The sequence below is a fragment of the Melozone crissalis genome, unplaced genomic scaffold, assembly GCF_028551555.1.
Source record: "Melozone crissalis strain CALT ecotype California unplaced genomic scaffold, PUWL_Pcris_2 ptg000041l_1, whole genome shotgun sequence".
Taxonomy (NCBI): domain Eukaryota; kingdom Metazoa; phylum Chordata; class Aves; order Passeriformes; family Passerellidae; genus Melozone; species Melozone crissalis.
The window spans coordinates 11338261-11347507 of record NW_026535819.1 but is presented as its reverse complement, the minus strand read 5'-3'; positions in this window follow the sequence as shown (position 1 = coordinate 11347507).

Below are 9247 nucleotides of genomic sequence, written 5' to 3'. Positions count from 1 at the left end.
CGGCTGAGCAGGAAGGTGCCAGGTAGAGGTGGGTGACAGCATGCCTTGGGGCCAGCCATGTCATCTGCTCCTAGCAGAATTGTTACCTCTTAAATTTTCTTTATTCCTTAATTTCCTTGGCCCTTTGCTCCTGTGAAAGGGATTGTGAAAAAAAAAATCCCTGTCTGAGATTTTACTTCCCCAAGAAAAAGCTGCTGTCACAGTTTGGGAATGGCACTCCTCAATTTAGTGCTCCCTGCCCAAGACTCTCCCAAACCAGATCCTGCTCCCTTCCCCCTCCCACTTCTATGGCCTTCTTCCTGCTATGGAAATGGAGTTGAGAACTGGAGGCACAAAAATATGAGTTGAGATAAAAACCATTTACTGGACACAGCACTTCTGTAGAGACCTGTCATAGCTTGACATAGGAGGAATTTAGGGAAGGGACCTCAGCACTCCCCAGCATCACGCTGAGCCATGGGACAGGGGCACTATTTCTTCATCTGGGAGCAAGTGGTGGGTGGGGAGATGGATGAGGCCGTGGGAGCCCCGACCACAGTGGGGCTTAGTTGGATCCTCCGGCACTGATCCATCAAGGATAAGCAGGGCTGGCAGCAAGGTGGGACCTGATCTGGGAGAGCTAGACAGAGACCCCTAAAGCCATGGGCACCACCCTGGGGGCCTGCAAGACCCTGGTGGATGAAAGCTTGGGAAACCACCTGTGCCTCTACCCTGACTGCAGGCGCTTCCTGCCCTCTGGCAGGGGCGTCCCCCTTTATTCATAAGTTATATACATGTAGATTGTAAAACATACACATGAATAGACATTGTAAAAGGATCAGATAAAGATTTAATAACACTCATTCAAAATATTTTATTTTGTTTATTAATTTGTACATATTTGCACTAAATATATAACACCAAAGTATATTTGCCCAAATATACTTTCCTCCTGCACCCTGATGGGTTGCCCTGTGTACCCCTGGAGTAGCATGCACCCTGGCTTCTCTGGAGGAAGCAGGGGTCTCCCTTGAACTCTCAGAACAGGAATTCATGATTATTTTATCCCTGGTGACACTGCTGGTCCTTTCAGCAAGCTCCACCGGTCTGTACTGTGGTGTGGTCTCATCCATCAGTGTCTTGAGCTGATGAAGGCTAAGCACAGACACAGCTGCCACTCATGGTCCCCAGCCCTTCCCTGCCACGAGGATTCTCCATCCTCGCCCTCTACCCATCAGCTCCAGAGGTGCATTCTCAGCCCAATAATAAAGCTCCTACACTTGGCAGGAATGACCAATGAACTCTCATGTTTCCCTGGCAATAGCAGAGCAAAGGGGCTGCAGATTGCTCTGACTCACCCCTGCCCTGGGAATCATGGGTAAAAAGGGATGGGAAATTCCCATTTTATTTCCAAAGGAGCTGCTGATTTTGTAGGTGTCTTAAAATCTGGGTTCCTCACTTAGCCTTGCCTTGTCCATGTCTTCTGGGAGGATGCAGTGCAGCCTAACCTGAGTGGGATAAAGCACATTGGGTTCCCACTGGGAAATCTTGGCTCCACCAATCACAAAACACTAGTTTCCCTCATTTTTCCTCAGTAGGATTCTTACAGAGTTTTGCTTGTAAAGTGATCCCCACTGGGCTGAGGTCCCGGGAGGACAGATTTCACTTTATCTGTGGCTGGATCTCCCTGCACACACTGAGCAAAACATCCATTTCCACCCCTTTATTTACAGTCACCAGGTACCCTCTTGGCTCCATGTGTTGAGAGTCCCTGAACCCTTCCTGAAGGCACATCATGAACCAGATCCATCTGCTCTCCTACTTGCACTCCTGCTTCATTGACATTTCACACATGGAAGCAGCTTCGTGTTCCCAGGATTAACTTTCAACTCCAGAAACTATGAAGATCAGTCCACTGACAATGAGTTTCCTACTTATACATATTTTATTGCATTAAGGGAAAGACATCCGGCTCTGCAGTGTCTGCAAGTCGAGCCCCGACAAGATTATCCAGCACTTACCAGAAGTGCAAACAGCTGAGTATTACTGCTATGCTTTGCACTGTCTCACCTCAGAAAGGGCTCTGCTTGGGAATAAAAGCTCTTCCCAGGGAGCCTGACAAAGTCCTCATGTAGATAAATGATTAAAGAAAAAAGGCTTAACCAAGCGCATCGGCGTGCCAAAGCAATGTGTGCACAGGCGGCACAGTTTGTCCATCTGGGCAGTATTTATTTCTTATGGAAAGAGTTCCCAGAATTGTTTATTGCGAGACCTCCTGTGGCCAAAGAACTAGCAGTGTTAAAGAATCCCCCCCTAGTCTATCGCAGAGGATGCTACATGCCATCCTTCTGCCACCACTCTGAGAGGATGAGGAGCTGTGCAGTGCTCCACACTGATGGATGGGATGAGACCCACCTCACCCATCAAGGGCTGTGCCTGCAGAGCTGGGCCCTCTCGAGCTGGCACTCTCCAGCAGTGGGCAGCTCTCAGTCACACAGGGAGAGGATTCTGTGAATTAGGGACCCAGCCCCTGGGTCCCCCCAGGCAATAAGAGGTCTGGATGTGCTGGTGAGGGGGAGTGAGAGGCTGCCAGCTGTGCCCCCACCAGCACTGCCTGACCAGCACCCCCAGGCTCTTCCTCTGTGCCAGGTCACTGAGAGACCTGTCCCTGCTGCTGGGAGGGTGGGGGTCGCTCAGTGTCTCAGGTCACTCAGCTGCTTCCTCAGTGACTGTTGGGGAGGATGGAACAGGAAAGCCTTACAAATATGATTGCCTGGCAAAAGATTTTGAGAATATAGAAACTATAAGCAAGATTGAAATGAAAGCAAGTTTTGAGATCCCTTAGTTACTGAACAACTGGAAAACAATGGTGTGGCCAGCTGAAGGTAATCCCCTCTTGATGAACCAACACCCTCTGCAAGCAGGCAGGCCCAAGGCTCAGAGCAGACCCTGCCAGCTTGGCAGAAGGGGTCCAAAGAGGAGATTTTAGGGTTTAAAATGTAACACAGTATGGTAATGTAGTGATTCTTATAGGCTGTATGGAAATGCTATAGGATTTGTATCTTGTACTAGATTGGTTAGTGAGAATCAGAATATTCAACACAGAAGATTTATTATATTGTAACGGGAACTTTGCTCACTACTTCTTCTTCTTCTTCTTCTTCTTCTTCTTCCCTTTCTTACTCACTTCTTACTTTCTCACTCACTCACCTACTTACTTTCCATTTACCCTCTTATGCTTTTACGTTCTTACTTCTCATCCTCTCTCCCCCTCTCTTCTCTCGGGCCTGCTCTGAGCTGTGGCTGGCAGCTCCCAGCAGGGCCCTGCACCCAGGCCCTGTGCAATAAACCTCAGGTTCCTGACCTGACTGCAGAGATCTCTCGTCTCCGTCCGTCCCAACCGTGCATGACCCCCATCACTCCTACAAGTGACATCTCTAACATCTGAGAACATAGCAGGACTGTGTTGTGGACATAGATAGGGCTCTCCTGATGGTCCCAAACACTGTTAAACAAGAACAGCTGCAGTAGTAGGAGGAGATCAGGGAACAGATGCAGTAGCTCCTCTCCTCCTTCCATGTTTCCTGGCCTGCAACTGAAGATTGGTTGAAAGATCCCACAAAACGTGACAGGCCAGACCCTACATGAAAAGCTGCTGCTCTTCATGGGAACAAATTGTTTTTACACCTTTAGTGAAGATACAGAAAGGTGTCTGGCTTGCCCTCTCCATCACAGATTGTGGGAACAGACATTAAAAAAAAAAAGAATCTTTAAATGTTACAAAGTGCCTGCTGGCCAATACTGCACTGGGGATGTCACCTCAGGTTTTCACTGTTTGAGAAAACAACATGAGGCAGGTGCCTCTGAGAGTGTGGAGGACCAGAATGGCATCCAAAGGTGACTGTGGTTCCAGCAGGCTTGAGAGTGACAAGGGAAAGCAGAGACATGGGCCTGCAGGAAAGGCTCTGGATATAACAAGAAACTGGAGCCTAAGGATAAATGAAGATGAGATACAGAATATTTTGACTGTGAAACTAAAGCTACTGAATTTGCAAGAGGAGCAGGCCAGGAGATGATCAGTGATTCACACAAGTCTGTAAGAACCTACTGGTGCTGACAGAGTTGTCTTCAGGTCCTTCCAGAGAGAAGAATGAGAACATCTGCCAGGAGTGAAGAGAAGGTGAGTGCCAGGCTGAGAGGATTGAGCACCCTCAAACAACATTGCAAGGGCCCTCCAAGAGGGAACAGGGCAACTGTGGATGTGCTCCACAAGGCAGAGGGTTGGGGGGCTGTGGGTCTGTCCTGGTGCCGAGCAGTTGGGTGGGCATGAGTGAGCAGCCAGTCCAAGGCTGGGGTGCCTGAGCATGGATGCCATGGCATTCATGGACACACTCTTCAATGCAAGGAGGCATGCCAGTGGGATGGGAGGCACCTGCAGGGATGTGATGCCAGGCTCTGAACTAGGAAGGGAATAGAGATTGAAGGAGAGGCATGTACCTTACATGCTGGTTTGGGTTGTGATGGGGAGTAGGAGCTGGTAAACAAGTGTGCAACCACAGATAGAAGGAAAGAACTCAAGGGGTAAGAGCAGCTGGGAGAGCAGTGTGGGCTGGTGGCTTCACATCTGGCTCATGGGAAAGATCACAAGCAATGGTAGCCTTGTGCAATGCTGCTGTAGAGAAACTCAGACTAGTATATGGAGCTGCCCATGGGAGCAGATCTTCCCAGAGTCATGGAAGCAGGTGGTATGAGCTGGGCAGAGGCGATGGAGCTCTCAGGAGGAGGGACAGGAGCGTGTGATGAGGAGAGAGGCCAGCACAAGACATTGAAAGACACGATCAAAAGATCTTCCTGGACCTAAACTGACTTTGTAAGGAAGGAAAGGAATTTCTGCCTGAGTGATGTTAGGAGCCCGTCACAGATCCCCCAGCCAGTTTGGGGTGAGGACAAATTACCAGGAGAGAAATCCTTTAGGCTTAGGCTCCAGTTTCTTCCTTCCAGGAAGAATAGCTCTTTGGAGGGGCAGAGGTGCTCTAATCACTTGTCTGTAACAGTCACTCTAGTTAGCCTTGGATATGAGGGCAACAAAACCAGCATAAAGTGAGCTGATGGGGGTGGTGTTTTTTTTTTTTTGTACCTGTTCCTTTGGGTTGTTTTTAGAAGAGCTATTTGGGAAAATAACTTCAGAGCTCCAGTAGGCATGAGTCGATGCCATTTGGCATAAATGGGAAGAGGGGCAGATTGGTGGCTGTTGCTGAGAACAAGCACAAATCAGGAGAAGTGAGGCGAGCTGGTTCCTGCAGCTGAGCAGGTTTGGGAAGCTGAGCATTCAAACACAAAAGAGAAAGAATAGACACCAAAAAAAATCCCTTCTGAGCACAAGGGAGAGGCTGGTGAAACAGCTTCTCCCATAGCAAACAAGCAACATACAGAAACCAAGGAGGGACTCTGGAAAGAGTGGAATGTCTGTAAGGAAAGAAAAGAGCCCGTGCTGGAAGATGAAGGAGTGCAGGGAGCCTGTGAGAATTGCTTGCAGAGTTATATGGGGTAAGTATTTGCCTTTCAGCCATGTAGATGGGGACAGACAGTCCTGCTGTGTCCTCAGTACAGCACTCTGCAGGTCAGATATCTCCTGCTCCCAATGTTCCAAGAGGACAATGACAACTTATGGCCAGTGACAACATGAAGGCACTGGGACAGAAGCATTAGGGAGGAAGGAGAGTCTTCAGAGATTTGCTGAGGGAGGGAAATGTGGCTGCACCTGGATTCAGGAAGAATGAACGTTGTGTCTCCAGCAGTGAGGGTGCAAAGTATTTTTGTGATGAGGGAGAAGAGGAATCTGACCCCAGACATTTGCAAAGCTTCAGGGAAAAGAAAGAAAACTTGGAGGGCACAGGAGCTCTCCGTCAGCAGAGCAGTCTGCCTGCCTGCAGGATCCTTGACTGGAGAGTCAGGGGAATCTGGAGCCACCAGAATGGCACAGGATGCCAAACTGGCCATGGGGACAAAAGGGTTTCAGACTGTGTGGGAAAATATTGATGCTGTGTTATGTTAGCGAGACCTTTCTGGATGTTGCACAGGGAACCCACTTGAGGAGGAAGCTGAGCTGGGCTGTCAGGGTGCCTGAAGAGCGGGGAGTCCATTAGAGAAGATATGGTGCAACATGGTCAGCCTGGAGATGCAAATCCCAGCTGGGAGATGGCTGCATCAGAAAGGAGAGCCCTTTGCTCGAGCATGCTGTGGGCCACCCTGGAGCGGCAAGCCTGCAAGAGCTGGCTGCTGAAACCCAGCGCCAAAAAATTACTTTGACCCAGGAATCAGCTCCTTAGATCTAATGCATGAGGGTTTGGACATCTGTGTGGTTTCAATATACTCCTGGGTGTATATTGAAAGGGGAAAGGCTCTTCTGGGCTCACAACTGCCAGATCCCATGGCCAGTGGCACTTGGAAAACTCTGGGGTCTTACATGGTGCCTTTCCAGGAGATTTGAGGCCCAAAGTTCTCACTTAATGGGGCAAATACAGGAGGTGTTTGGGATCCTCAACCCATTTGTCATCACTGAAAACTTTTCCCTTTACCTAGTATAAACCTATTTTAGCTACAATTCCATGTTCACAGAGCCTTCAAGTTGACTTGATGAAGCAGACATGGAAAACTACATGGCTGGTCCACTGGGAAGGTATCACACAGACACACCCATAACAAGACCCCGAGGGAGACCACCCACCCCCAGCTCCCTCCCTGTACCCTGTGATCTCTCCATAACCAAGGGCATGCCAAAGAGCTGGTATCCCCAGGAGAGCACCACAATCTGGGCTACCTGAAAACCAGCCTGGTGTTGTGGTCTCTGGAGGTGGTGGACACAACCTCCCCTAAGGGCATCTTGGGCCAGCGGGTAGGAGCCACGAGAGCACCAGCATACAGACAGAGACAGAGACGGACAGACAGACACAGGTGCGTGGTAGTGAAGACACAGGAGGGTCCAAGCATAGAGTTCCCACACACTCTATCATACAGCAACACTAAAGGAACCCAGAGACAAAGGATGGTCCAGGGTATAAACACAGGAAAGAGTGGGTGGAGGAGCATCAGGGATCCAATGGTCTGAGGGCTCAGGGGTGGTATACTGGGAAGGGACCAATGGGGAATGCCAGGATGGATGGGCAGGGTTACACACACCAATGGGAAAACAGGGAAGGGAGAACTCTCTAGAACATGAACGTAAGGGTAAAAGGGGTGGGGAAGGCCGATGGGGAGGACAGAACTGGGATAAACTGGTGTAGTGCTGCAGAGCGCTGTGTGGGAAGCCTCTTTCCTTGCCCTGTGAGGAGTGTCTGGAGCCTATAGTGCATCTTTCCAGGGCATTGGCATTGCCCTCTCCCCAGTGGGCTCATGGGCCTCCTCAGGTGGGGTTCTCTGGCACCAGTTGCCTTACTGGAAGTTGGAGAGTGCAGAGGCATGAAGCACAGCAGATTGTGTGTCCTGCCACCGTGAAACTCCTCTGCCTGTGAGCCAGGGCAGGAGAAACCATCAGAGGTGCTGTGTGAGTGGGATGCAAGTGGCATCTTCATTTCACTCTTCGATAACTCTAGGGCTTTGCAATTACATGTCCTGATCTGATAGTCATTAGGGAATGATCAGCCAGTCATCGGCAGGGACTGTTTGCCTTTCTGCTAATTAAGTTGCATTTGATTTACAATCAAATCTAATGAATCAAGTGAGCTTGAGGCAGGCTCAAGGGAAGCACAGGCCAGCTCCACAGCCTTGCTGTTCATGAGGAGCCACATCCCAGGGACGCTGCCAGGAATGGCCCTGGCATGGGGCAATGAGGCACACGTGTGCAAGGTGAGCAGGGCTGTGTTTGTGGCAGGCACAGGGCTCCTGCCGTGCTGCTAGCAGGTGACCTGTCAGGCTGTGGGCTTTGAGACAGTGCATTGGGTTGGCGTGGCCAGGCTTTGGCAGGGGGAGCTCTAGGAATGGCTTCTGCAAGAAGCTGCCAGAAGCTTCCACCATGTCCAGCAGAGCCAATCCCTGGTGGCTCCAAGGATGGACATGTCACTGGCCAAGGCTAGGCCAGTTAGGAGTGGTAATGCCTCTGAGATTACATATTTAAGAAGGAAAGAAAGAGGCTTTTGTGCAGTTGTAATTGTGGCCAGATAAGAGCGAGGTGAGAATATGTGAGAGGAAAGCTCTGCAGACACGAAGGTCAGCGGAGAAGGAGGGGAAGGAGCTGCTCCAGGTGTCGGAGCTGAGATTCCCCTGAGCCTGTGGTGAAGACCATGGTGCCCCTGCAGCCCAAGGATGCCGTAGGAGTGCAGAGATCCACCTGCAGCTCCTGGAGGAGCCTATGCTGGAGCAGGGAGATGCTGAGAGGAGGCTGTGACCCTGTGGCAAGCCCATGGTGGAGCAGGATTCTGGCAGGGACCTGCAGACCTGTGGGGAGAGGAGGCCACGCTAGAGCAGGTTTGATCACAGGAGCTGTGACCCTGTGGGGGACCTATACTGGAACAGCCTGTTCCTTGAAGGACTGACCCCATGGAAAAGTGACTCACATTGCAGCAGTTTGGCTAGGACTGTTGCTTGTGAACTGGACTCACATTTCAGAAGTTCATGGAAAACTATTCCCCCATGGGAGGGACCCTATGCTGGAGCAGCAGAATGACTTCTGTCCCTGAGCAGTGTCCCATTCCTGTCTCCCTGCAGCACTGTGGGGAAGAAGGTAGAGCTGGTAAAGAGGGAGGGGTGGGGGGAAAGGTGTTTTTAAGGTCTTATTTTATTTTTCATTATCCTGCTCTGATTTTGTTAGCAATAAATTAATATCTCTAATTAGAGCCTGTTTTGCCTGTGACGATGAGTGAACTATCCCAGTCCTTATGTCAACTCATAAATCCTTTGTCATATTTTCTCTTCCCCGTCCAGCTGCAGAGGGGACAGATGGAGAGGCTTTAGTGGGTGCCTGGGGTCCAGCCAGGGTCACTCACTATAGCCAGACACCCTGTGCTGGCATGGAGAGCTCCTCAGGCCAGGGCTCCTCTGGCTGCCAGGCCAGGAGAGAGACAAGGAGGACAAGGAGGACAGCCCTGGCTGCTGGCTGTGCACGAGGGGCAGGGAACAGCCCGGGGCACGGATCCCAGAGGGGCTGCTGCTCCTCTCTTGCACCTCCTGCCACAACAGGAGTGTGGCAGCTTCAGCGCTTTGGGGCACCATGTGATTCCAACCGACCCCTGGATGTGTGTTGAGAGAGGAAAGGCTGTTCTGGGCTCACACC